The sequence below is a fragment of the Bufo gargarizans genome, chromosome 1 (genome assembly GCF_014858855.1).
Source record: "Bufo gargarizans isolate SCDJY-AF-19 chromosome 1, ASM1485885v1, whole genome shotgun sequence".
In the NCBI taxonomy this organism is placed as follows: Eukaryota; Metazoa; Chordata; class Amphibia; order Anura; family Bufonidae; genus Bufo; species Bufo gargarizans.
In genome coordinates this window covers 699,989,511-700,002,209 of record NC_058080.1, presented here as the reverse complement: position 1 = coordinate 700,002,209, position 12,699 = coordinate 699,989,511, and the positions used below count along the sequence as shown (strand labels likewise).

Below are 12,699 nucleotides of genomic sequence, written 5' to 3'. Positions count from 1 at the left end.
GACGAGTAGTTCCTCCTAGCTGCATAGGCTCGTCTATGTCCGTACAGACTAACTGCTGCTTGGGAGGGGTTACCAATGGCTCCGGTTTTTTCAACCTGTCCCTAAGGCGTCTATCTATACGGATAGAAAGGGACATAACTGCATCAAGGGAAAAGGGGGTCTCATACAATGCAAGCGCATCCTTAACCCTTTCGGATAACCCAGAGCAGAACTGACTCCTGAGAGCCGGGTCGTTCCATTGGGTATCCGTAGCCCACCTACGGAAGTCAGAGCAATACTCCTCTACCGGCCGCTCTCCTTGTAGGAGTCTCCGTAATTTTGATTCAGCCAGTGCGACTCGGTCAGGGTCGTCATATATGAGACCCAAGGCCCCGAAAAACTCATCCACTGACCGAAGAGCCTGGGAATCAGTAGGTAAAGAGAACGCCCAGGACTGCGGGTCCCCCTGCAGCAGGGAAATAACAACACCCACCCGCTGATCTTCATTACCAGAGGAGTAAGGACGCAGTTTAAAGTATAGTTTACAGGCCTCACGGAACGTCACAAACTTGTCCCTTCCCCCAGAAAATCTGTCAGGGAGAGGGACCTTGGGTTCCGCAACAACCTGGTTACCAGTAGCAACCGCTGGGCTTGCGGTCTGTTGTAAATGCTGCTGTTGCTGGAGGACCGACGCCTTCAATCCTGCCACCTCCAAAGACAGGCCATGAAATTGTTCGGACAGAGCAGCAATTGGATCCATACTGGATTCTAAGTAGGTAAAAAATAAATTTTTTTTTTTTTTTACCTACACAAAAATAAGGGCCAGATATAATGTAATGACCGGCAACACGCACAGGGAGGAAAACAGGGAAAGCCCTGCCCAAGGGAGAGGGAAAGGTGGTGACCCCTAACTCACCTTGCAGCTGGCACCTGCCTGCCCTGACGTCCCTAGACGGGTTCCTCACCCGTGCGGCGATCACGTGCCTAAACCCTGGCTTTCCCTGAAATGAGCCCTAGATAATGAATGGGCCGGTGGGATCGCTAGTCCTCACCACTGCACTAAGAGGGAAACACCAGGGAGAGGACAGACAAACACAGACAAACACAAACACCCAGGTGGACGGCAACAATTGTCCACAAAGGTCCAACAGGGATCCGGAGGGTAGCGTTCTAAGGCAACACTCAGAGAACGCAGCAACACAGCTCCAGTGGGTCAGAATAGATGTCCAGGCAGGAAGCTCTATATCTGGCAACCAGAGAAGTGTGAGAGGGGAATATAAGGAGGATTGGGAGTGCTGGACAAGGAACAGCTGAGAGAAGAAGCTACGGATCCCTGAGTGAGCCAAAAGGGTTTGTAAAGCAAACCCAGAAAGCTACAATAAGGAAACTTCCCTATCTGACATAGAGCGTGCAGCCAACAGCTGCGACCTCCTGACCCCAGGTACAACGGAGTCAGGCGTGGCTCTTGACACCCTCGTGACAGCACTCCCACAAAAATGTTTATTCTCTGACCTGTTAGAAAGTACATGATGTGATCTGTGGTGAATATAATCTTTTTACCAGTAACTGTATTTGTGAGTTATAACCTCCCTTCTGATCCTCAGCTGTGTCATGTGGCCAGCACTCTGACTTTCCAAATAACACAGAGTCTTATGTGAGGACAGGAAGTCAGTTTCTCTATGTATTCCTATGGGAACCTCAATGTTAATCTCATAGGAATGAATAGAGAAGTAACTGACTTCCTGTCCTGTGTCAGTTGGAGATCAGAGTGCTGGTCACATGACACAGCTGAGGATCAGATAGGAGGTTATACCTTCACTGCAGTTTACATCATGTACTTTTCTAACAGGTCAGAGAATACATATTTTTGTGGGAGTGTTATTTACAGGGTTTTTAAATACTCTTAATGAACATTAAAATTCCAAAATCAGTTTTTTTTATCACTTTCTTTTGTATTGAGATCTGATCACTTGATATTACAGGCATAAGGCCTGGGGCTGCACTACTGAAAAATTCTGATGACATATCCTGCCAGATGCAGTATTGTGTGGGTCCAGACTACCAAATACACTGATGTCTCCACATGTACACACATAAATGGCTGGCAGGATGTAGCTCCTGATGCAGATAATACACACAAGGTTTTCAATATGAGAGTAATGTGGGACCGGTGACTGACACTACACTTCCTGATCACACTCAATACACCTGTATTTCTTCAATGGGTCACTGACTATGTATTCCTTCAGGCAAACTCCTCCCAACTACACCCATCAGGGAGAATTGTCAGAATTTACAGATACTCCTACGTGAGCAAATAAAGAGATTCATAATGCAAACTTATACTGTATGGACTGCTGTAGTTTACTGATGCAGTATACCTCCAGGCGCATACTATGCTATTTTTTGTAGATGATGCAGCTGCACGACTATCGTATATATGTATAACTCTTCCTCTGTGTATAACCTAGTGCAGGGATCAGCAATCTTCGGCACCCCAACTGCTGTGAAATTACAACTCCCAGCATCAGTGGCGTAGCTATATGACTGGGCCCCACAGCAAATTTTTGAATGCCCCCCCACCAACTTCCTTGCAGCCCCCTCTTCTTGTGCAACCCCCTCTCCTGTAGTAGGTTACGATCACTCTCTCTTTATGTAATTTTTATTTTAGTATTTATTTGTATTTATTTTTTAAAACGTCAAAAATGTAAAAATAGAAGGAAATAAATGTGTTTTTCAAATTTTTTATCCATTTTTAATAGCAAACATACTAAAATGACCATTAAGAAAAGGGGACATAACCTAAAGGGGTTATCCGAGACTAAAAAATGTCTCCCATGCGCCACTCCTGGTCCCTGCACCGCCGCAACTGCTTCTCCCCATGCACGGATGAAAACATCTGGGGTCGGAGGGAGTAGCCAATGGCAGGCAGTGACGGGCACGAGCCTCCCTAGCATCGCGGGTGACGCTAGGGAGGCTTGTCCCCATCACCGCCTGCCATTGGCTGCTTCCCACCTGACACCGGATGTTTTCATCCGCTCGTTGGGAGAAGCAGCTGCAGCGGTGCGGGGACCAGGAGCGGCGTAGGGAGCGGGAGCCAGGTAAGTATATTCAGAGTGAGGGGCCCGGGTGCATGGGGGACATTTTTTTTGTCTCGGATAACCCCTTTAGGTTCCCTTTTCTTAATAGTCATTTTGATGTAGGGGGACATGTAGTTTATGGTCATTGGGGGCAGGGCAAGAAGCTGCATTATGGCATGCTTTGCCTTTTGTTTTGTACTTTTTTGTCTTTACTTTTTTTAATTGTACACTTTGGAGAGCATTATAACATTACCTTTTTTATTGCTGATCTCTCTTGTAACTGGGACTGACATTTTTGAGCCTGGAGAAGGAACCCAACAACGGAACACCACACAAACTACAAATTACTTACCAAAAAATATCACAAAGCCATCTTCATCGCAAAAAAAAATACTTCTCCAACACCATTTCAAAAGCCATAAACCACCCTCGCGAACTCTTCAAACTAGTTGCTCAGACTATGAACCCTACCTGTCTAGAGCCTCCAGCAAATGAAACACAAGAATTCTGTAATGAGTTATCCGACTTTTTCATTGACAAAATCGTAAACATTCGAGAAACAATTCAACAGAACATAACACGCAACCCTACCTGGGTAAGGCAAGAAGACAAAAACCACACAAATATTTTACAATCACCGACAGCACATCCCCAAATGACATTATTCCCACAAAACTTCTGAAAGTTTTTCATTCAAATCAGGGGAATTACAACAGTTTGCATATGTGCCTCTCACTTGTTAAGGAACCAAAAGTAATAGGACAGAATAATAATCATAAATCAAACTTTCACTTTTTAACACTTGGTTGCAAATCCTTTGCAGTCAATTACAGCCTGAAGTCTGGAACGCATAGACATCACCAGACGCTGGGTTTCATCCATGGTGATGCTCTGCCAGGCCTCTACTGCAACTGTCTTCATTTCCTGCTTGTTCTTGGGGCATTTTCCCTTCAGTTTTGTCTTCAGCAAGTGAAATGCATGCTCAATCAGATTCAGGTCAGGTGATTGACTTGGCTATTGCTTAACATTCCACTTCTTTCCCTTAAAAAACGATTTGGTTGCTTTTGCAGTATGCTTTGGGTCATTGTCCATCTGCACTCTGAAGCGCCGTCCAATAAGTTCTGAAGCATTTGGCTGAATATGAGCAGATAATATTGCCTGAAGCACTTCAGAATTCATCCTGCTGCTTTTATCAGCAGTCACATTATGAATAAATATAAAAAGAACCAGCTCCAGTGGCAGCCATACATGCCCACCTCATGACACTACCACCAGCATGCTTCACTGATGAGGTGGTATGCTTAGTATCATGAGCAGTTCCTTTCCTTCTCCATACTCTTCTCTTCCCATCACTCTGGTGCAAGTTGATCTTGGTCTCATTTGTCCAGAGGATGTTGTTCCAGAACTGTGAAGTTTTTTTTTTAGATGTCGTTTGGCAAACTCTAATCTGGCCTTCCTTTTTTGAGGCTCACCAATGGTTTACATCTTGTGGTGAACCCTCTGTATTCACTCTGGTGAAGTCTTCTCTTGATTGTTGACTTTGACACACATACACCTACCTCCTGGAGATTGTTCTTGATCTGGCAAAGTCTTATGAAGGGTGTTTTTTTCACCAGGAAAATAATTCTTCGGTCATCCACCACAATTGTTTTCCGTGGTCTTCCGGGTCTTTTGGTGTTGCTGAGCTCACCGATGCGTTCCTTCTTTTTAAGAATGTTCCAAGCAGTTGTTTTGGCCACGCCTAATGTTTTTACTATCTCTCTGATGGGTTTGTTTTGTTTTTTCAGCCTAATGATGGCTTGCTTCACTGATAGTGACAGCTCTTTGGATCTCATCTTGAGAGATGGCAGCAACAGATTCCAAATGCAAATAGCAGACTTGAAATGAACTCTGGACCTTTTATCTGTAATTGGGATAATGAGGAAATAACACACATCTGGCCATGGAACAGCTGAGAAGCCATATCCCTCAACCTGCCATAAACCGCAGGGATAGTCTACATCACAATATAAACTGTGCTCCATTATAAATAATCAGGAAGTTATTATCTCCAGGAATAGTGTACTAAGTCCAAGTATCTAATCCTATCCTGTGATACTGCGCTGCTTTATCTAAGCCTACTATATGTAATACTGTGCTACTGTGTCTAAGCCTATCAAATGTGATACTGCGCAGCTGTATCTAAGGGACTTTTGGTCCCTTAACAAGTGGGAGGCACATATGCAAACTGTTGTAATTCCTGCACCGTTCACCTGATTTGGATGTAAATACCCTCAAATTAAAGCTGACAGTCTCCAGTCCTGTGTTATCATCACCTTCTTTATATCAAAACTAAACACATAGGGACCCTATTCTATATATAACCAATAAAAGTTCAATTTTGATTATAAATCACCATTTCAAATCCATATACCTAAACTAAAAACTCGGTGATTCAAATCATCAATTAAATATATAGCTCCCCATCACTCCAGTCTGCAGTCAAAGCACATCTCGTTTGTTTCATTTCAAATCCATTGTGGTGGTGTATAGAGCCAAAAATTTTACAATTGTGTCGATGTCCCAATATTTATGGACCTGGCTGCATATTATATAACTATTGGGCTCTATCTATAGTTCTGACACCCTCCATGTACCATGTATGTAATAAGAGGGCTTCACATATCACTATAGGGCTCTCCCTTATTTTTCGGACTGTTAGATGCACTTTTTTGGCTGGAGGCTGTGCGGCCATCTTGTGCTGCATCTATCAGTCTGAATGTGGCATTAGAGGGAGGAGACTTAGCTCCGATCCTTACAGGTCCTGGCAGGGCAGTTGTGACTCCATCTCTGTTATCTGCCCCAACTGTCACCTCCACATACAGTACATCTGTGAAGTGTGACTGGTCAGTGTGCACTCACACATTGGTACACACAGAAGAGTACATGTGTGCAGAGTCTGCCCTGCCAGGACCTTTGTAGCCATGTCCCCCCTCCCCCCCTTCGCCTCCCCTATGCTGTGCACAGGACAGATCCATCCCTGTAACTCCAGTCTCCTAATAATGCTTCAGACTGGGTAATGCAAGGGTTCACATGTGTGTTGTAAACACCGGAAGAGGAACAGATTACTGGGGTTATATACTGAATTCCAAGTACCTCTGCGTATATACCATTCTGTATACGTTTACCATACCTATGTATACTTCTACCATACTATATACCTCTGTACTATATACGTCTGTACTATATACTATTCTGTATACATTTACCATACCTATGTATATTTCTACTGTACTATATACCTCTGCGTATATACCATTCTGTATACATTTACCATACCTATGTATACTTCTACTGTACTATATACCTCTGCGTATATACTATTCTGCATACATTTACCATACCTATGTATACTTCTACTGTACTATATACCTCTGCGTATATACCATTCTGTATACATTTACCATACCTATGTATACTTCTACTGTACTATATACCTCTGCGTATATACCATTCTGTATACATTTACCATACCTGTGTATACTTCTACTGTACTATATACCTCTGCGTATATACTATTCTGCATACATTTACCATACCTATGTATACCTCTACTGTACTATATACCTCTGCGTATATACCATTCTGTATACATTTACCATACCTATGTATACTTCTACTGTACTATATACCTCTGTACTATATACCACTCTGTATACAGTTACCATACCTATGTATACCTCTACTGTACTGTATACCTCTGTACTATATACTATTCTGTATACATTTACCATACCTATGTATACCTCTACTGTACTATATACCTCTGTACTATATACCACTCTGTACTTATGTATACTTCTACTATATACCTCTGTACTATATACCACTCTGTACCTATGTATACTTCTACTGTACTATATACTATTCTGTATACATTTACCATATCTATGTATACCTCTACTGTACTATATACCTCTGTACTATATATATACTATTCTGTATACGTTTACCATACCTATGTATACCTCTACTGTACTATATACCTCTGTACTATATACCACTCTGTATACAGTTACCATACCAATGTATACTTCTACTGTACTAAATACTATTCTGTATACATTTCCATACCTATGTATACCTCTACTGTACTATATACCTCGGCGTATATACTATTCTGTATACATTTACCATATCCATGTATACCTCTACTGTACTATATACTGAATAGTCTCCATCTCTGTGTGGATGCTTGTCTGTGATGTACTGTACATGTACAGTGTGTACCACACCTCTGGGTGTATGCTATACTGTGTACTATACTCCAGTATCTACTATATAGTAGTATACGCAGTACTGTGAGGTGTATACACACTAGGTGCACCGTACCGCTGTATACATATACTGTAGCGTTCACATTACCTCCGTCTTCTCAGTGCGTCTGCTTCCCCTGTGCAGTGTGATCAGCTCCGGATTGGTGTCAGTGACTTCACATAAACTGGTGGAGGAGGGGGGGGGGGGGGGCAGTGCTGTAGATGGGCGCGTCCAGGGCTCCCAGCAGCTGAAGGGAGAGGACGGGCGGCTCTGCAGTCAGTGTGCACACTCCCCTAACCTGCCATAAACCGCACGGATAGTCTACATCACAATATAAACTGTGCTCCATTATAAATAATCAGGAAGTTATTATCTCCAGGAATAGTGCACTGCTAAGCAGTGGCGTTGCTAGGGCTGGTGTCATCCGATGCGGTAGAAAATGGTGTCACCCGCCCCCCCCCCCCCCCAAGCAATAAGTTTTTTAGCCATATATGGGGGCTATGGTGGTGCTACTGCCATAGGGGGCATCCGTTAGCTCAGCAGAGCCCCCTAGCAGTCAGAGCCTGGTCTCGGGAGGGGCACTTCCATATTATTTTCTGTCCGCCTCCACAAAACAATGGTGCTTATAGAACAGACTACACAGTGTAGCGGTATACTGTATATTGTGTGGCACAGTGTAGAGGTATACTGTACATTGTGTGGCACAGTGTAGAGGTATACTGTACATTGTGTGGCACAGTGTAGAGGTATACTGTATATTGTGTGGCACAGTGTAGGGGTATACTGTACATTGTGGGGCACAGTGTAGAGGTATACTGTATATTGTGTGGCACAGTGTAGCGGTATATTGTACATTGTGTGGCACAGTGTAGCGGTATACTGTACATTGTGTGGCACAGTGTAGAAGTATACTGTACATTGTGTGGCATAGTGTAGCGGTATACTGTACATTGTGTGGCACAGTGTAGAGGTATACTGTACATTGTGTGGCACAGTGTAGATGTATACTGTATATTGTGTGGCACAGTGTAGAGGTATACTGTATATTGTGTGGCACAGTGTAGCGGTATTTTGTACATTGTGTGGCACAGTGTAGCGGTATACTGTACATTGTGTGGCAAAGTGTAGAGGTATACTGTACATTGTGTGGCATAGTGTAGCGGTATACTGTACATTGTGTGGCACAGTATAGAGGTATACTGTACATTGTGTGGCACAGTGTAGATGTATACTGTATATTGTGTGGCACAGTGTAGAGGTATACTGTATATTGTGTGGCACAGTGTATGCTATATGTGTATAACATAAACATATTTCATATGAAAACTTACAATTACTTGGCTTGGTCCTTGGGGATCTCGGATGCCACTTCAACACTTGGCCGGGGGCTCGGTGGAGCTGATGTTGTGCTTTATCCTAATGAGAAAGATTTCATAATAAGGATTTGGAGAAGGGGCAGAGGAATAGCAGAGCAGGGAGAGGCTGGTGCTGCTACTAGGGGGCTCATACCATGGGGGAGTAATAAAGCCCACCATAATGCCCCCCCCCCCCCAGTAGAAATAATTCCCCTTATAATGTGACAATGCAAAAAATACCCCCTTGTAATGCCCACCAGTTGAGCTAATGTCCCCATAGTGCCCCCATAATGTCCCAGTATAAATTACCCCTATATAGTGCCCCCAGTAAATTCCCCCATAGTGCTCCTCTCCCCCCTTCCTGCTAGTGCCCCCCATAATGTACCAGTATAAAATGCCCCATATATAGTGCCCCAGTAGATGCCCTCAGTGTCCAGCCTCTGATAGGCTGCCGGCCTAGTGTCCCCCATAATGCTCCCCAATAATGTGCCAGTAAGTGTCCCCATAGATGCCCCCCATGTGCCAGTATCAAGTGCCTCTCTCCTCCCCCCCACATGTCCCATTATCATAGTGCCATCTCCCCCCCAATGTGCCAGTATCATATGCCTCTCCCCTTCCCACCCCCATGTGCCAGTATCATAGTGCCAAACCCCCCATGTGCCAGTATCAAGTGCCTCTCTCCCCCCCATGTCCCAGTATCATAGTGCCATCTCCCCCCCAAAAAAGTGCCAGTATCAAGTGCCTCTCTCCTTCCCACCCCCATGTGCCAGTATCATAGTGCCAAATCCACCCATGTGCCAGTATCAAGTGCCAACCCCCCCAAGTGCCAGTATCAAGTGCCTCTCCCCCCCATGTCCCAGTATCATAGTGCCATCTCCACCCCCCCCCCAAAAAAGTGCCAGTATCAAGAGCCTCTCTCCTCCCCCATGTCCCAGTATCATAGTGCCATCTTCCCCCCCCTAAAGTGCCAGTATCAAGTGCCTCTCTCCTTCCCCCATGTGCCAGTATCATAGTGCCAACCCCACCCCCCATGTGCCAGTATCAGATGCCAACCCCCCCCCACATGTGCCAGTATCAGGTGCCTCCCCATGTGCCAGTATCATAGTGCCAACCCCCCTCCCCATGTGCCAATATCAGGTGCCAACCCCCCTCCCCCATGTGCCAGTATCAAGTGCCTCCCGCTCCCCCCATGGAGTCAGGTATTAATTAAAGTCAGGTATTAATAAATAAAAAAAACACTCCATACCAGCGATGCGATGCGATGCACCCTCTTCCTGTGTCCCGCCCTGTATGTCCACATATGTAGTCAGTGCTTGTGTATTTCAGAAAAGTTTATGCTGGGATTCGAACCCACGACCTTCTGTATCAGAGGCAAAGCACTTACCCACACAGCCATAAGAGCTGCATTGACACTGACTGAAAAAATATGAGACTTCTACTGTTATAGCTGGCTAAGTGTACATCTATACAAATGACAGCTGCGCTAACACACCCAACACTACTATATCTCTATATAACAGCTGTCCCAGCACACTCAGCTCTGCTATATCTCTATATATGATAGCTGCCCCAGCACACCCAGCTCTGCTACATCTAATACACATGACAGCTGCACCAGCACACTCAGCTCTACTATATCTCTATATATGACAGCTGCCCCAGCACACCCAGCTCTGCTACATCTATATATCTCTAAGTATTGCTATACAGTAGATAGATATATAGAGATATAGCAGAGCTGAGTGTGCTGGGGCAGCTGTCATGTGTATAGATGTAGCAGGCTAGGGTGTGTTTGGGCAGCTGTCATGTGTATAGATGGAGCAGAGTTGGGTTTGCTGGGGCAGCTGTCATATATAGAGATATAGTAGAGCTCAGTGTGCTAGTGCAGCTGTCATGTGTATTAGATGTAGTAGAGCTGGGTGTGTTTGGGCAGCTGTCATGTGTATAGATGTAGCAGAGCTGGGTGTGTTTGGGCAGCTGTCATGTGTATAGATGTAGCAGAGCTGGGTTTGCTGGGGCAGCTGTCATATATATAGAGATATAGCATAGCTGAGTGTGCTGGGACAGCTGTCATATATATGTAGAAGTCAATGCAGCCTTTATGGCTGTGTGGGTAAATGCTTTGACTCTGATACAGAAGGTTGTGGGTTTGAATCCCAGACACATCTTTCCCTCTCCTGAAGACGGCAATACAAATGACTCGTAAATGCCGGCCCTGCTGGTGTCACCCGGTGCGGCCCGCAATGCCACTGCTGCTAAGCCCAAGTATCTAATCCTATCCTGTGATACTGCACTGCTGTATCTAAGCCTATTATATGTGATATTGCGCAGCTGTATCTAAGCCTATGATATGTGATATTGCACTGCTGTATTTAAGCCTATGATATGTGATATTGCACAGCTGTATCTAAGGCTATTATATGTAATACTGTGCTGCTGTATCTAAGCCTATCATATGTGATATTGCACTGCTATATCTAAACCTATCATATGTGATATTGCGCTGCTGTACCAAACCTATGATATGTGAAACTGCACTGCTGTATCTAAACCTATGTGATATTGTGCTGCTGTATCAAAACAAATATTACAAAAACTAATAGTATGCCATTTAGAATAGAAGGGGTTTTCCAAGACTCCCACCGATCAGCTGTTTGAGAAGGCACCAGTGCTCACAGTAGCACAGCAGCCTTCTCGAAGCTTAGCCTAGGCGATGTGACATCACGTTCATAGGTCACATGGCCTAGGCCAGTGATGGCTAACCTTGGCACTCCAGCTGTGGTGAAACTACGACTCTTAGTATGCTCCATTTATTTCTATAGAGTTCTGGGAGCAGCCAAGCAAGGGGGGCATCTTGGGAGTTGTAGTTTTACCACAGCTGGAGTGCCAAGGTTAGCCATCACTGGCCTAGGCACAGCTCATCCCTATTGAAGTGAATGGGGCTGACCGGCGATACTAAGCATAGCTGCAGATTGTCAGGGATCCTGGGTGTCGGACCCCCACCGTTCAGATAAGGCTACTTTCACACTTGCGTTCGGAGCGGATCCGTCTGGTATTTGTACAGACAGATCCGCTCCTATAATGCAAACGATGGTATCCGTTCAGACGGAACCGTTTGCATTATATTTCACTTAAAAAGTCTAAGTACAATTTGTAGTCAGACGGATCCGTCCAGACTTTACATTGAAAGTCAATGGGGGACGGATCCGTTTACTGTTTTGTATGGATTTTCATGTAGGCCAAAGTAAGTCCATGGGAAGATTACTGTGCCGTTCAAAAAGCTAGTGTTATTGTAACAATATATTATACATTTAGACAGTTAGAAGATACATGACACCTGCAGAAGTAGAGGCTTCATTGTATTTCTTATCTGAACATGAATTCCACAGTGTGAGACTTGTTGAGATGTTCCTCAAAGTATACATTTGTGTATCAAAGTTTGTCCCTCAGCTCTAAGACAAGGTCTCCAGATGTCAGAGGTATATAGTATTGAAAGTATCAGGCATATATGAGTTAACCCTTAATAGTATGATGCTTATAGCTTATACAACAGTGCCACCTAGATATGAGCAGTTATTACTACACCAGTAGCAAAAGTGCATTCTGGGTAGTATTATGACATCACGCTCCTTATTAATGCACACGCCCATCCAACAATGATTGGAAAGTTCCAAACTAGGTGTCACGGAAGGTGTTACAGAAAACTAGAAGACACAAATGGAGATCCGACTGACTTGATCCAAAACAAAGGAACCAAAGGGTAAGCCCTGTAACAGCCCTAGCTCTCTCCCTTACTGCTCAGCCTATGCAAAAAACTCTATGGTAGATAATTGCATACCCTCGTTCCTCGACTGTATGACACCTGAACACCCATTAATAGTGAGGGGACACGACCACCGGCTCCCTACACTTAATACGGAGGGAGTCAGGGTCACCTAGGATCAAGCAAACAGGAAAACACAAATAAATGAACAGACTTATCTGTAGAA

General features: G+C 44.4%; 1 protein-coding gene across 3 annotated transcripts in view; it reads right to left on the bottom strand.

The window, feature by feature from the left end:
- Positions 1-7,498, bottom strand: part of LOC122924804 (von Willebrand factor A domain-containing protein 5A-like) — a 212,276-nt gene extending 204,778 nt beyond the window's left edge. For all 3 annotated transcript variants that reach the window (XM_044276245.1, XM_044276246.1, XM_044276247.1), the window contains exon 1: positions 7,464-7,498. The gene's annotated coding sequence lies outside the window, so the exon portion shown is untranslated. The remainder of the gene's footprint in view (positions 1-7,463) is intronic.
- Positions 7,499-12,699: the final 5,201 nt, after the last annotated feature.